Raw genomic sequence first — 14,938 nt, 5'->3', positions numbered from 1 at the left:
GCAGTTTCTTTTCTATCATCTTACGTTCCAATTTTCAGAACAATTTGGATATTTCAGTCTGTCTAGCATACTGGCCGAGGTGATGACTTATCTGGTAATTAACTACGACAATCATTCTTTTATTTTATTTTATGAAAATGGGTAGCCAAGAATTATTATTTATTATCTAGGGAAAGCAAAGCATTCCAATCAGCCAAAGCCAAGGGTAGGCCTCCAAAAGAGTTCTCTAGTTGGTTAGCATGGATATGGACTTGTGGTGAATTTTGTGAAGTTCAATCTTATTATGTGCTCCAAATCAATTTTCGTCATATATATTGTTGTAGCAGATAAAATTTGTGTTATATATATGGATTCTCTCAATAACTATTTTTATTTTGATACTCTTACATATGAATTCATATAGTATGATAATTGAAAGCAAGAAGCCATTATTCTGAATACCAGATGTTGTGGGCAAGATTAACCATCCCATCGATGATGACATGTGGCACACCCGAAGGGCAAGTCTGTCATTTTGACCCTGACTAAAGGGCAATTGAGTAGTTCCCAGTTGTCATTACTCGTTACTGCGGAGCATTAACTACAGGCGTTATGATCTCGGTTTAGCTCTCACCCTGCACATTAGTGAAGGGGGGGTAACGCTCAGTTGACGAGGTCTCGTCCTTGTAACGGCGGCAATGGCATTCATGACCTTAATCCTTGGTATTGTTACTCTTCGCTCATTATTAGGCTTTTTGGCGACTTAGACTATAAAAGTTCACAGTAGTCACACTAGCCAAAGGTGCACACTTGAATTCTCTCTCTGTTTTCTTGTTATGCCTTTGGACTTTTTATCGGCCCTTAGCTAACGCTTTCAAGGCTTCTGATAAATATCTTTTCACTTTAGCGACTTGACCTCAGAAGTTATTAAGCTACCCTCAGCACCGTAAACACCCATAAAAAGGCACCAAGTGAATTATAAAAATTATTAAAAAAATCAGAAAAAAGTCTAAAAGCTTAAAGATATGACAAATTCAGTTACTCTAAAAGTTCCTAGAAATGTTGTGACAATTATTTTATTTCAATGTGCAGTTAATTAAATGAATATCTAAAGTAGAAGCAAAAAATTAAATACATGAAAATGAGACACAATTAACCAAAGTTTACCAAAGAAGTGAAATTTTGGTAGACAAATACAAGATGAAATGAATGGAATGGGTTAAATTTTCCATAGGCTAATATTTAGATTAACTTAAAGGGAGAAATAAAAAGCTTAAAAAAAATAAAAAAACATCTTACACTTTGTGAGATGTTGTTGGGCTACGAGATACCTACCCTACAATGTCATAGGAATTTGTGCCCTGCTTGTGCAACTGGGCTTTGGAGTTTGGTTGGTCAGTTGGGTGGGCCTAAGCTGGTCCAGTTCAATGTTCCTCATTTCCTTGCAGTCTTGTCGGACCCCGATAGGCTCACACGGTGAACCACAAGTCACCAAGTGAGCTTTCGATGCCCCAGCTTTATTGTGATTTTGTATTATGATCTGAATCATAAATTATCCAAGATCTAACAAGTGACAACACTAGATCCTTGTGCTATGAAGCCTATGATGAGATGTGCTCCGCCAAGCAAACCAATTTGCTAGGCTTCTTATTAATAGAATTGAATGGAAAGCATGATCCTTTGGCATATACTAAGCCTTAACATGTTACTTGATGTTGTCTGGTTAACGACCTTAGGGACCTTTGTAGTACCATAAACGTACAAAATCCACGTTCACTTCTTAATTGCTTTGCAGTATATAGCTCTGAATTAATTTGTATTGAACTAAGCAACCTAAAATATCCAAAAAGAAATAAATAAAACAAATGGAGTCAAGAATATATTAATCAAGAGCCGTGACGCAAAGGTTTGGATGGAAGAAAAAAAAATCATGACGCAAAGCAGAGGCAAAACAGATTCTGTGTGCAGAACATGGAATTAATAAATTGCACAGACGATAGATTAAGAAACGATAAGATGCAGTAGGTAGATCATAGATTAGGTTTTATGTTACCAAAGGCTTTCTTTACAAGGCAGTAAAACTATCTTGATTATTAGATTAACGATGTAAATAACTTACAAATAATTAATCGGTCACTAATTTATGAATCTCGAGGTCTTGGAGCAACAACTCCATTCTGAAATCAGAATCTGGGGAACCTCCGGTCATCACTAGTTTTTAGGTAATTGATAAAATAGTGAAAGCTCTATACATCAACTGATCAGACGTATTTGAATTAAATCCCTCAAATGTTAATAATCTTGAAATTAATGATAAGTGTCAATGTGAAAATGACTGTTAGTTTGTTAGGCACCTAAACTGAACTACTCAACTATATAGGATTTGGGCATGAATTGTTTATCCCGATTATAATTATAATTGGGTTGAGATCGATCTATGTGGGGTTGATTGCATGAATATTCTACTTTGTCATTCCATTTCATTCAATGTTCTTATAGTCCTAAATGTTAAAATTGTTTGGCTTGACAAGTTTCAACTGTCTTAAGGCTTTTGATGTATTAGTAAATATTTTGTTCACTGTTAAAAGTAGATATTAATCCTTTTGAAGGGTAGGCTGGGGTATAATTTTAAAGAACCGGTGTCAAAAAAATTCTAAGTGCTTGTTTAACATGCTTATAAAATTGTGCCTATCTGATCCTAATTGATTAAAGCCTATCACAACATCTCAAATTGGAATCATGGGCTAATGGCACGTCACTAGAGTGTTATCTGCTATGGAAAGGATGATTGCCTACCACCAAAGTGAGAACCATTGTGGAGAGGGTTATTAATTTGCTGCTAGAGTACTGAGAGTTGTTCAGAGCTATACATGCCACGGCCCTAAATGTTAAAAGTTTTTGGCTTAACATTTACCAATGATCAATATAAACATATAACTTTGTGAGTGAGTTCGTCTACACCACCATTATCAAGCCCAGTAAAGGAAAGGGTTCTATCACTAAAACTTTTATCAAATTCTCGTGGTAATTATATATATATATATATATATATATATATATATATATATATATATATATATATATATATTGAAAGACAAGAGGAGTTTGAAGAAAACCGATCACAGATGTTGGGTGATTCCATTGCTGTATTTAAAATGATAAATAAGAAGATAAGTTATAATAGAACCGAACTCAGAGTTTTACTTTGGTTGATCAATGGATATACAAGTTATCTACTTAGGATGTATAACAAAACTAATCCAATTAGTTACATGAGCAACTTGGACTGATCTGAGTTGGACGTGAGCACATTATCTTCAACATACCCCGACAAGCTGATGGTAGGTGAAACAACATGAAGCTTGAATCGGAGGAAGGAAAACCTAGGACCGCCAAGAGGTTTCGTGAAGATGTCTGCAATTTGATCTTGAGAGGAGATGTAATGAACATGCAGACATTTGGTGGCGACCTTCTCACGCACAAAGTGAAAGTCTAACTCTATGTATTTGGTGTGTGCATGAAAAATTAGGTTAGCCGCTAGGTACATGGTGCCAATATTGTCACACTAGAGAGTAGGAGCCCAGGAAGTTTTCACACCAAACTCATTTAATAGGGAGCACAGCCAAATGGCCTAAGATGTTGTGAGGGCGAGGCTGCGATACTCAACCTTCATGCTGAAGCATGAAATAGTGGTGTGCTTCTTGGAAGATCATGAGACAATGTTGCCACCAATGTAGATGCAAAAACCACAGTGTGACCCCCTATCATCGGGGCAGCCAATCCAATTAGAGTCAGAAAATATGTGGACATCGAAAGAAGCACACGGTTGACTGCAAAGGGTTGCATCAATAGTATACTTGACATAATGGAGGATACACTTAACAAAGGCCCAATGAGTAGTAGTGGGAGTATGCATAAATTGACACGCCTCATTGACTACACAAGCCAAGTCAAGACGAGTGAATAGCAGATATTGAAGAGCACCAACAACGTGCTTATAAGTGTTGGGATCCGAAAGGGGATCACCATCATTGCAAGAGAGCTGAGTGGAGGATGCCATAGGTGTTTTAATGGGCTTGATGCCATCCATAGAGAGAGTCTGTAATAGATCTTGCATATATTTTCTTTGAGAGAGAAAGAGCCTAGGTTTGGTGCATATGGCTTCAATACCCAAAAAATAATAAAGTGGGTTGAGATCCTTGAGTGTAAAGCAAGAGCCCATTTGTTGAAGTAAATTGGAGATGGCATCGGAGTTAGAACCAGTGACAATGATGTCATCAACATAGACCCACTTGCAGCCCACAACATTAGCATTGGGCTTGGGTTGGATCAAATCCCATGTACCATTCCATAGTAGTGCATCGAGCTCATCCTACATAGCAGCTCTCCAATGGGCGTGGTGATTAGAAAATGAGAAGTATGTGAGTTCCACCTCAGATAAAGGATAACGAGTAGAGACCAACGAGTATTTCTTGGAGGGACGAAAAATGCTAGCCTTGGCTGGTGTAGTCATAGGATGAATATTTTGTGCTTGCAGAGGTTGTATAGTGTTATCCGAAAGGTACCGAGAGGGACATGTGAGAAAACCATCTACATACCCCGTTAGTTTTGCTCCAACCAGTGCTGGAAGTATTTGAAATTTCTAGAGTAGATAGTTATGACCATCCATCTTTACCGAGATGGTGTTTGGAAACTGCTGTTTCCAAAAACAAGTGTGGAGGGCGACGGAGATGGATGGGCAGCATTGGTTTATGCAGCTGCACCAGATTGAGTAGACATGATTTCAGATTGACGAGGCTTTGATGCCATGAAAGAGAAGAGGAATTTGAAGAAAACCGATCGCAGATGTTGGATGATTCGATTACTGTATTTAAAATGATAAATAACAGAACTGAATTCAGAGTTTTACTCTGATTGATCAGTGGATATACAAATTATCTAATTAAGCTGTACAACAGATCTAATCCAATTAGTTACGTTAGCAGCTTGGACTACTGATATGATTTGGACGTGAACACATTATTTTGAACATATATAAACATGCATATGACTATTTATATATTACATAGACTTCCCCCTGCCCCACTCTAATACCTATGTTTTTTCTGGTGTTTTACTTGTAATCCCAAATCTATTAATTTAAAAAATAAATAGATTTATTATCAAATTATAAATTAAAAATATATATTCAGGATCTTATCGTCTCAGACCTCCGAATTACAGACCTTGATTTGCACATTTAATTTTTGATTATATTGGAACTTGGGACCAAGTCTTGACTGGCCTAAACCAGAGCGGACCCATTGACATCAGCAAAATCTAAATGTGAAGGCCAAAGTCGAGAACGGCACAGCTGATAGCAGTTACTCGCATAGTCGCTCAAGCATTTAGAAAAGAAATGATTTATGGTTGATGTATAAATGAAGGGTTGGTGTCCACTGTTCTCCCTCCAACTCCTACACAGCTTACAACAATATCTATAGCTAGCTAATTCAAACAACAATAACCCATCTCATAAAGTGCGGTCTCCACTCTGTAGGATGAATCGCTTCACTGTATGGGTTGAGTAGTTAAATAGGAGTATATTAATTAGTGATTCAGATATACTGCGGATACTGATAAGTTGGGTTGAGTTAACTAACACCAATTGTTTTTTCTTTTATTTTATTGTCGATTTCAAAAAGGGCAAATCAGTGCATGAGATTCTTGTGAATGTGGGGTCTAGAGAGGGATAGATGTACCCAGCCTTATCCATGTACATACAGAGAAACTATTTCCAAGATTTGAATATAGTCACCCACCCAGGTCACAATGGTGGAGAAACCCAACTATTGCCGATTTCAAAGGTAAATCAAAACCATCCAGTTTGAAAACTAAATTATTGTTTCTTGTAAAAAAAACATATGTTCTTAGTTGTACATTTGTTTTTTGTTTGAAAACCAAAACCAAAACAAAAAATATGTTATTAATTAAATTCCTGGTTTCAAAACGTGTTTTCATCTAGTTATTTATACCATATTCCATAAAAAACCATTACTTTGATGGTTTCAGAAACATATATTGCTTCTTTAAATAAAACCAACTTGCTTTTGCCTTTAAAAACAAACATAGTATTCAAGAGCATTTTTTTCTTTTCTTTTCCTTTTTTTTTTCTGATATAACAACTTCAATAAACAAATAAAAATAAAAACATTCATGCAGTAGAACACCCATTTAAAGTCGCACAAAAAAAACTGTACATATTTCAGACAATACCCCTTATTTCTTTTCTCTATTAAAAAAAATAAATAAATAAATAACTGACCTGCCAAACCACTATCTTTATTCGCTTATCTCACGCAATGCATTTGGAAACATGGTTTTCAAAACCGGATCAACCGGACCCATTTAAAGTCACACAAAAAAACTGTACATATTTCAGAAAATACCCCTTATTTCTTTTCTCTATTAAAAAATATAAAAAAATAACTGACCTGCCAAATCACTATCTTTATTCCCTTATCTCACGTAATGCACTTGGAAACATAGTTTTTAAAACCAGACCAGACCAGACGGTCGGACTAGAAAAACCAAGAATCGGTCAGGTGATCGGTTTTGGTTTCCCCAAAACTAGAAATTTGCTCAAAACCGTTGATTTTGGTTAGCAAATCACTGACCCGGGCGATTAACTATTCAAACCCGAACGTTTTTAACTGTTTTTTTTATTTTTCTTATTTTTTTTAATTTTTAATTTTTTGTCAGAATGGGCCGACCGTTCGACCCGGTAACCAGACCCCTGACCGGTTTGGTCTCTGAATCATTTTTAAAAACCATGCTTAGAAATAAATTGTAGAGCGAGATCGAAATTTTAATACAGGTACCAGAAATCTGGGTCTTATATTAATGTATTATATATATACCAAGAACAATATAAATACTGGTCATAAATTCAAGCACAAAAACTTACATGCAACATTAATTCTTCAATGCATGTATGTCTCATTATACATCATTAAATGTAAAAGAACTACTTTATTAAAAAAGAAGGGAAAATTTCTTAAATTATCCCTACTGTTTACATCATACATCATTAAATGTAAAAGAACTACTTTATTAGAAAAGAAGAGAAAATTTCTTAAACTATCCTTACTGTTTAGCTAATTGACAAACGGTATCTTTACTGTTTAACTATTGTGTTAGAATACCCCTAAGTTTTTTGACAATTGACTAGCTCTACCCTTCCCATCAGCATCCATTAATGTTTTGTCAAAATCCGTACACATGTAACACCATGTGATGTATAATTTTTTAAATCCAATACTACCCTCCATCCCTCTTCTCTTCATTTCTCCTTTTCCTCTCTTCAACTTTCCCTTTTTTGCCTTACCCCGTAGCAGGTGCAGTAACAACTCCAGCACTAGCGATACCACCAGCTCTAACATCGAAACTACAACACCACCATTTGGCACCATAGCCAATATCTCGGTTTCTTCTTGACTCACATGGAAAAGGGAGTGTGGTTGCGCCTCCCAAAATTACGAAGGTGTCACTACCACTGAAGCATTTGTGAACATCGAGAAAAATGCCCCCAACAGTTCACTTTATGGCATGGTTAGATATATGGAGTCGCCACCTATCAGAATTTATAATTGGGGGTGATGGGCCTCCCAAATTTAAATTTCACAAAACTTTTAGGATTAACAATAACTCCATATCAGTCAACCAGGACAAGGCTAATTTAAGTAAGTTGAGAGAGAAAGGGAAGGAGTTAAGCACCCCTCTCTCTTGTCATGTGAACACCGTAATTCCCTGTTTATTTTAAATTTAGACTGAGAGTTCAAGTTATTCACAAACTGTGAAGGATATGCAATTTTCTCTTCTCCCCTCCAGACCGACCCCTTTTGGACGCATGGGCTTGAGATGATTCTCACCACTTTTCTATCAAAACCCCCACCATCGTACTTAGCTGGCCGGGCTGAAGAGTAAAGGAAAAGGAAATTACAACAACCTTTCAACTATTAGAGGACCCGATGGTTCTCGAGTTCAACCTTGAATGCACGATAGAAAGCAAGACTAATGCGGCTAATAAAAAATACAAAGGAAGAAACAAACTCTAAACAAAAAAAAATGAAAAATGAATAGATAGATAGCCGAAACAAAACCAAGATTATTTTAAATATTGAATCAGGTTTTTGACAGGAACTTAGGGGTATGAGTTAATCACTTTTTACCTCTTGTGACCTTGAACGAAACAATGATGTTGCAATCTCTATTGAAATGTGGATTTTAGGTAACAGTGCTTTAGATGGACTTCCAACTAGGAACTGGTGAAGGTTGATGCGCAAACAACAAGAGGAAACTCGCGGAAGGAAGAGCGAGAGTTTACTCCCCAGCTGAGAAATGTGAATGCCAAGATATTTCCTAGGTTTTTGACAGAAGATGGGAGAACCGAGCTCTTGAACAGTGTGTTTCTTGTTCGAATCAGCTTCAACTCTCTCTTCCTCCTTGAGTGAACATCTCGCTCTTCAAAGCCTCTCTTGTCTCTTTGTTTTTCCCTCTCTTCTGTTTTCTCCTCTCTCTCAAACTCTCAGTTCAATCGAGCTCTCCCCTCTATTCGAAAAACCTCTCATGTTTTTTCTTCTTTTGTCTCTTCTCTCCTCTCTTTTTTCAGCTGATCTCCCACTCTCTCCTTCTTAATTCTCAGCTCAACATCTCCTCAAAAGGAAAACACCGAGAGAGCTTTCCCCTTCGAAACTCCTCCCCTTCAACCCCCCCCCCCCCCCCTTAGCAATGGTGTTTCCCATTTATAATGGGAAAGAAGGGGGTTTCTAAAAAAAATTCTAAAGAAAAGGGAGTAACCCTTAAATTCCGGGCTTGGGCCTAGGTTTTGTGTTCAGGACCGGCCCAGGCCTGGGCCTAAGGTGTAGCCCTTATCATAAGTGCAAAGCCCGGTCTGGCCCATGATCACCCCTATAAGCTAGGCTTTAGGGGAAACCTTGCCAGGTTGAGTCTTCAAGAGTCAAAAACAATAATTTCGGGTGATGAGGAAAATTTGGTTATTTATGGTCTTGGGGGCAATGAAGGGATAGGAAATCCATCACATGGATGCCCAAAGATTGCGGAATAAGGGGGTGAATTTCAAAAATTTTTCTCTCCCTTCAACTGGGAATCGAATTCCCTATTTAGAAAATTATAATTTCAATGATCATTCTTGAACCATAAACTGAACCAGATCTGAACCAAAAGGAATAGGGAGGGATAATACCTGATACAGAGAAGCAATATCTCCTAATGGAGGTGTTCACGCCCAAGGAAGGATCCAAAATCTGCTCCCACTGAAGATGGCGCAGTGCAAGGTGGAGCATAATCAACAGTGTTCTTCCAAAAGAACTTGACCTTTCGCAAGAATCAACTGGATGGCTTGTGAATACAACTCCAACCAATCTTTTCTCCAAAAGATTGGTATCAAGATCAAATCTTAATTTCTCCCAAGAATTGGAGATCGAACTGCTGGAAGCGACGGCTATAGGAAGGCGGCGGCAAGAGAGTATTTGCAGGGTGCATAATTCTCTCTTCTAATAATCTTAGCTCTGAAGACAAGGATCTGTGAATTGCATGTCATGTCTAAAGGCTGTCGCCCCCTCCTCCTTTTATAATCTCAAAGGGATCAGCTCCTAATCCCATTAGGAGTTGCTAACCCAAATCATATTTGGATTAGAAGTCCCTTTAAGTGATAAGGGATAACCCTTATCTTATCTACAGATTAGATCAGCCATCTCCTAATCTAATTAGGATGCTTCCAGATCTAAATCTCATTCAGATCTTAGACTCTCTAAGTAAATAGGGTCTGGGCCAAATCCTATCAGTTGATCCATCTCAGAATTCGCCCCTTAAGTGATTAATCAAATTAGCCCAGTTCGAAATGGGCTTAAGGCCCATTTAAGGTTATGTATTCATTTAGCCTTCCAAACTACCGCCCAGTTGGGCTTCCTTGTATGGCATGGGACCCAAACATTGATCTACACATCAGCCACATGGTTTGGCCCAGCCTTTGTTACAAGGCCTGGCCAAATACACTGTTATGGACAGTGCACCCCCTGAAACCCATCAGATGGGCTCTATGAGCCCAACACTATCCCTAAGTGGTCCCTGGGCCAAGCCACCTTGTAACACCCAGGGACTGTGGGCAGATGCAAGATTAGCCCATCAGGTATTATCCTTAATGGTCTTACACTCAACCTCTCAACCCATAATGATCATACACTACCAGACAAGAGAGGACCTCTCCCTCGACTGCAAGGAACAGTGTTGCATTCTTTGCTTATATGGATCATGGGAATTAAAACCTTTTGCAAATCATTTCGAAACCATAATATATATACTTTTAAATCTCATATAAAATATATTTTGCAAAACAAAACTCAACTATTGAAATCGGCTGCCAGCAGTCTTGGTTTCCATTAGTGAGAGTGTATCCCCGATCATTACCTTTGTCCGACAAAGGGGCTGATCTTGTCACTATGATCACCCACTCAGATTAATTCTCAGACTGTCCCAACATACCCAGGTTTTGACCCCCGTTAAGGATCTCACTGATTGGTACATCAAAGACAGCCCAATCCGACATCTAGTGCAGTATCATAATCAAGTCTAGGGGTCGGGTGTAACTTTCCAGTTTTGCCCATCAATCTCCAAGGTCCAGGGCAATACTGAAAATCTGGTCCAGTTCAAAGATTCAATTAATCCTACACTGTAAGTGCCTAGGATCTCACCCCGGCAGCTGAGACGAGCCACCCCAACCGACTTGGTGGCACCACAGTGTCAGCCTTGTCAGGATAGGTCTCCCCAGACCGACCCACTGGCTGTGAACATTCTAAACTAACACGAGTCTCATTAAGTGTCCAGTTTAAGGGTATTATACAGAAACATACCAAGGGAACATAAATCAAATACGCACTTTTATTCATTTACAATAAACTCATAAAGTACATCATCTTGATTGAAGCTAAGGGCATACAAAACTGTCTAACAGGCAATTCAGTAATTTGGAGTAAAAGGATAATTTAGCAATTTGGGTTTAGAGGGAAAATTGGTAATTTGGGGTCTAAATGGGTAAGCTTAGAGAGGCATTTAGGTAATTTACGGAATGAAGGGCATTTTGGTAATTTTAGAAGAAGGGTACTTTGGAAATATGGAAGAAAGGGTATTTTGGTAATTCGGGCAAAGGGTATTTTCGATAATCTGGTCAAGGGTATTTTGGGAATTTGGTGTAGGGGTAATTTAGGAACTTGGTCAGGGGTGTTTTGGTAATTTGGTGTAATTGGTCCAAGAGGGGTGTTTTGGGAATTTGGTCCAAGGGGGTATTTTGGGAATTTGGTGCAAGGGCTAATTTGGGAATTTGGTTAGGGGGTAATTTGGGAATTTAGTCAAGGGGTATATTTTAGGGATTTTGTTCAATGGGTATTTTGGTAATTGAGATATATTAGGAATTTTGTTCAAAGGGTATTCTAGTAATTTGGAATGGGGGATATTTTGGAAATTTGGTCTGAGGGGTATTTTGGTAATTTGGTTGGGGGTATCATATGAGATCAACAATGGGTTTTGAGGATTTTGAGGTTAAGGCTTGGGTTTTTTGGATTCTATAGGTTTAAGCCGGATTGGAATGGTTTGATGGGGTGTTTGAAGTGAATTGAAGGTTTCAATAATAGACCAAACAAAAATCAGGTGCTGAATTGACTATGAAAACCAAAAAGGAAGATGAATTAGAGAGGATTCTCAGAGCCAATCTCTTTGCTAGATTTGTGGTTCTCAAGGGTTCTTCTTCTTCTGACACAGTAGTTAGTTGAAAATAAGAGATCGAATGCTCTAGAATATGGAGCAAATCTTCCCGACTTCTCGGGAAACCTTTGCATTTTGTGATGATTAGTAGGAGATTGGGTGGAATCACATCTTCTTGTCTTAAACCTTGCATTTCTGTGACTTAGAGCACCTACCACTCTGAGCTATAGTGGAGAATCTTTACTTCCTGGTTGAGGGTAGGAATTGCTTCAGTTTCCCAGTGGAGGAAGCGACACCAACGAGACTAGGAACCGATGACAACGATTGAGATGGCTTCTCCGATGATTTGTGATAAGATTTGCCACGATTTCCCACCGCTGCTACAATTTGATGAAAGAAGGGAGAGAGGGAGAGAGGGAGAGAGAACAAAGAGGAAGGAGGAGAGAGAGGTGGTCCACTAGTGGTGTGACTGGTGCCAGAGATGGATAGGTGATTGTCGGGATGGTGGAAATGGGTTTTGGTGAAAAACAAAACAAACTAGGGAGGAGGGAAAATGGCGGGAGCTCTTTCTCTTGCTGCTTCGACAGAAAATCTTGAGACCTCACTCAACGCCATTAAAGACCACTGGGAGGTCAAGTATTCATGTTTCTTCAACCTTCCTCCCCCTCGTCTTTTACATCTCTCAGTCTCAAACCTCTCGGAACATCCAAACGCAGTAGTTGCAAAGGAACCTGGATATCTTCTTCTTCAACTGTTGCTCTACATCTCCTCACCTATCACCCGAATCCTGAAGTAATCGTCGTGGTTACTAAGGAAAGATCCATGTGAGTAAAGAAGAAACCGAGATGCTAGCGATGGTGCAACCACACTCTTTCCCTCTTTCTAGACCTGTATTCACTCCCCCCGCCCTTTTTCTTGGTTCATTATGAAATTTTGAAAGAAAATAATGGGTGAAACAGTCTTTTTAGTCATTCCTTAACAACAAAGAGGTTTTAGACAATTGTCAAAAAAAAAAGTAAGAACAATAGTTAAACAATAAGGGTGCAGTTTATCAATTGACTAAACAGGAAAGATAGTTTAAGAAACCCTTAAAGTACATCAACGTGTTTCAATCTCACTCGTGCATAATTGCCTTTTCTGTTCACCACGTGTACTTAGATGTGACCTCGATTCCTTTTTAATGGACTTGCTTGGGCCTAGTCTGGGATTGGAATAGACTTGCTTTATCCTTAAATCTCTTCGGTCCCACAAAAGTTGCATCTCCTGCTCATGTCCCGATGAACCTAGGGATGCAATTTGATTCAGGTTAGACCCTAACCCAATCCATCAGCTAGTCTTGGGCGTGGTTCAGTCCACGTGGTAAATATAGATCCATTTTGTACATTAATTATTTACATAGATGGGCCTCTAGTCCAGCCCACTTAAACCACAACTCATTTAGTACACATGAATACAGAATACGTCAAGTGAATTCATTAGGCTGTGGACACATGAATAGAGAATACGTCAAGTGAATTTTACAATGTGGGCCCATATTTCACTACAATTTGCCAGCCACAAAATAGAGCCCAACTCAACCCACGAGAATTTTGATTAACTGTCAATAAAATGAGCATTCCATAATAAATGTTATAACATTCTCTCAAGGCCAGGGGAGGTCTGACTCGACCTGGGCTGGCCTAAATTTTATTGGGCAATCAACGTGGTATTGGAAGATACAATGTTCTGAACCTTATTGGCCTAGAATTTGAGGCTAGGATGGGCATCCTTTGAATAGGTGATGGGCCTAGTTAGGCCCAATTCCAATTTTTCCTCTTGTCCTGATCCCTGGTTCGTGCTTAAGGCCCTAAATTACTAGCCACTTCCTTTCTTTGTCTGTGGAATGATTTATGAGGAATTTGAGTGTATTAAAACCAACCACTTCTAGGAGGATTTGGATTAACAATTTATCAAAAGTTACTTGTGTAGTTGCTCAAGCATGAAGAAAAGAAATAGCAGTTTCCTTATGGAGGCCACCAACCTTGTCATAATTAGGCTCAATCAGTAATGACTTCTAAAGCTGCTTAGATTAAAGCATATTGATTTTCTTGAAAACTCAATTTCATCAGTTGGGGTTCATCTAAATGTGGAAAATTCTTAGTTGAGGCATGGTTGGCCTGACCCGGATGACTCCGTTTAACTCCACTGAATTTTGAAGGGCTGACGCCGAGGACCTGTATGAACTCATTAAAGATTCAGTTGAGTTGACGGGCTAGATACGAATTAGTCGCAATCTCACATAAATCATAAATTCAATCATCAAATGTAAATTTATGAACAAAGTAGAGTTTATTCGTGGTTCGTCTCCTAATTTGACACGTGTACGTGAGATACAGCAGATCAAGTAAAGAAAGTTAATGATGGAGTACGATCCGGCCGGTCTTAGCTGTCAACGACCTTGCTTCTGAATGGGGTAGCAGGAAATCTGAAACGGAGGAGATGAGGAAGCTCCGGGGGGAACCCGGTGTAGCGGCTCCGAAACTCAAGTTAGAATCCTTCAAAAGCAAGATAATACCAGATAGCGCAAAGTTTGCATACCTTCTTTGTTGGGGGCAGGGGGCTCTTATAATCACTTCGCGCACTCGCTCCGAGGCCCTTGTGAGGTCGGGTATGATAACCCTTGTGCTTGTCAATTCGGTCGCCGTCCTTTCTGTTGGGACAGAACCGTCACTGCCTAACCGTCTCTCTAACTGGAAATGGCGGTGTCAGGTGGCCGTTTAGAGTGTGGCCGCCAAACGTCAGATCCCAAGTCAGTTAAGTGTGGCGTCCTCGGGCACGGACTTCCTCAGTGTCAGGCATGGTACGACTTGTTTGGTTTTGGTGCCCAGGAGGTGATGCGGAGTGCTGAGCGAGGCGAAGTCTTGAGTTCAGAGTTATCTATAGGGCAGGTCAGTTCGGCGAGGTGTATCTCGAACTGTTACAAGGTAGGCCAGTTCGGCGAGGTGTATCCCGAACTGTTACAAGGTAGGCCAGTTCGGCGAGGTGTATCCCGAACTGTTACAAGGTTGGCCAGTTCGGATTACTCTGGTTTTGGGGCCAAGGGTGAGTTCGGGCCCCCCGTAGGGAGTTCGGTCCGCTGGTGTCCCCTTGTTCATGCCTTAGGCTTGGCCTTTTGCCGAGCTGTTGTTTCTGCCATGTGTCGCGTAACAGTGAGGTCGGGCCA

The 14,938-nt window shown here is 39.4% G+C and overlaps 1 long non-coding RNA gene across 1 annotated transcript; it reads right to left on the bottom strand.

The window, feature by feature from the left end:
• Positions 1 to 6,906: 6,906 nt before the first annotated feature.
• On the bottom strand, positions 6,907 to 8,733 carry LOC148863824 (uncharacterized). Its single transcript, XR_016109203.1, has 2 exons — positions 8,190 to 8,733; positions 6,907 to 7,933 (listed from the first exon to the last, which is right to left on the bottom strand). It is a non-coding gene; the product is annotated as an uncharacterized LOC148863824 (long non-coding RNA).
• Between the last annotated feature and the right edge of the window lie 6,205 nt (positions 8,734 to 14,938).

This window comes from Nelumbo lutea, chromosome 3, assembly GCF_056320005.1.
Source record: "Nelumbo lutea isolate HS-2025 chromosome 3, American lotus-T2T, whole genome shotgun sequence".
Taxonomy (NCBI): Eukaryota; Viridiplantae; Streptophyta; class Magnoliopsida; order Proteales; family Nelumbonaceae; genus Nelumbo; species Nelumbo lutea.
Note: the sequence above shows the minus strand (reverse complement) of the source record. Positions and strands in the feature narration are given on the sequence as shown.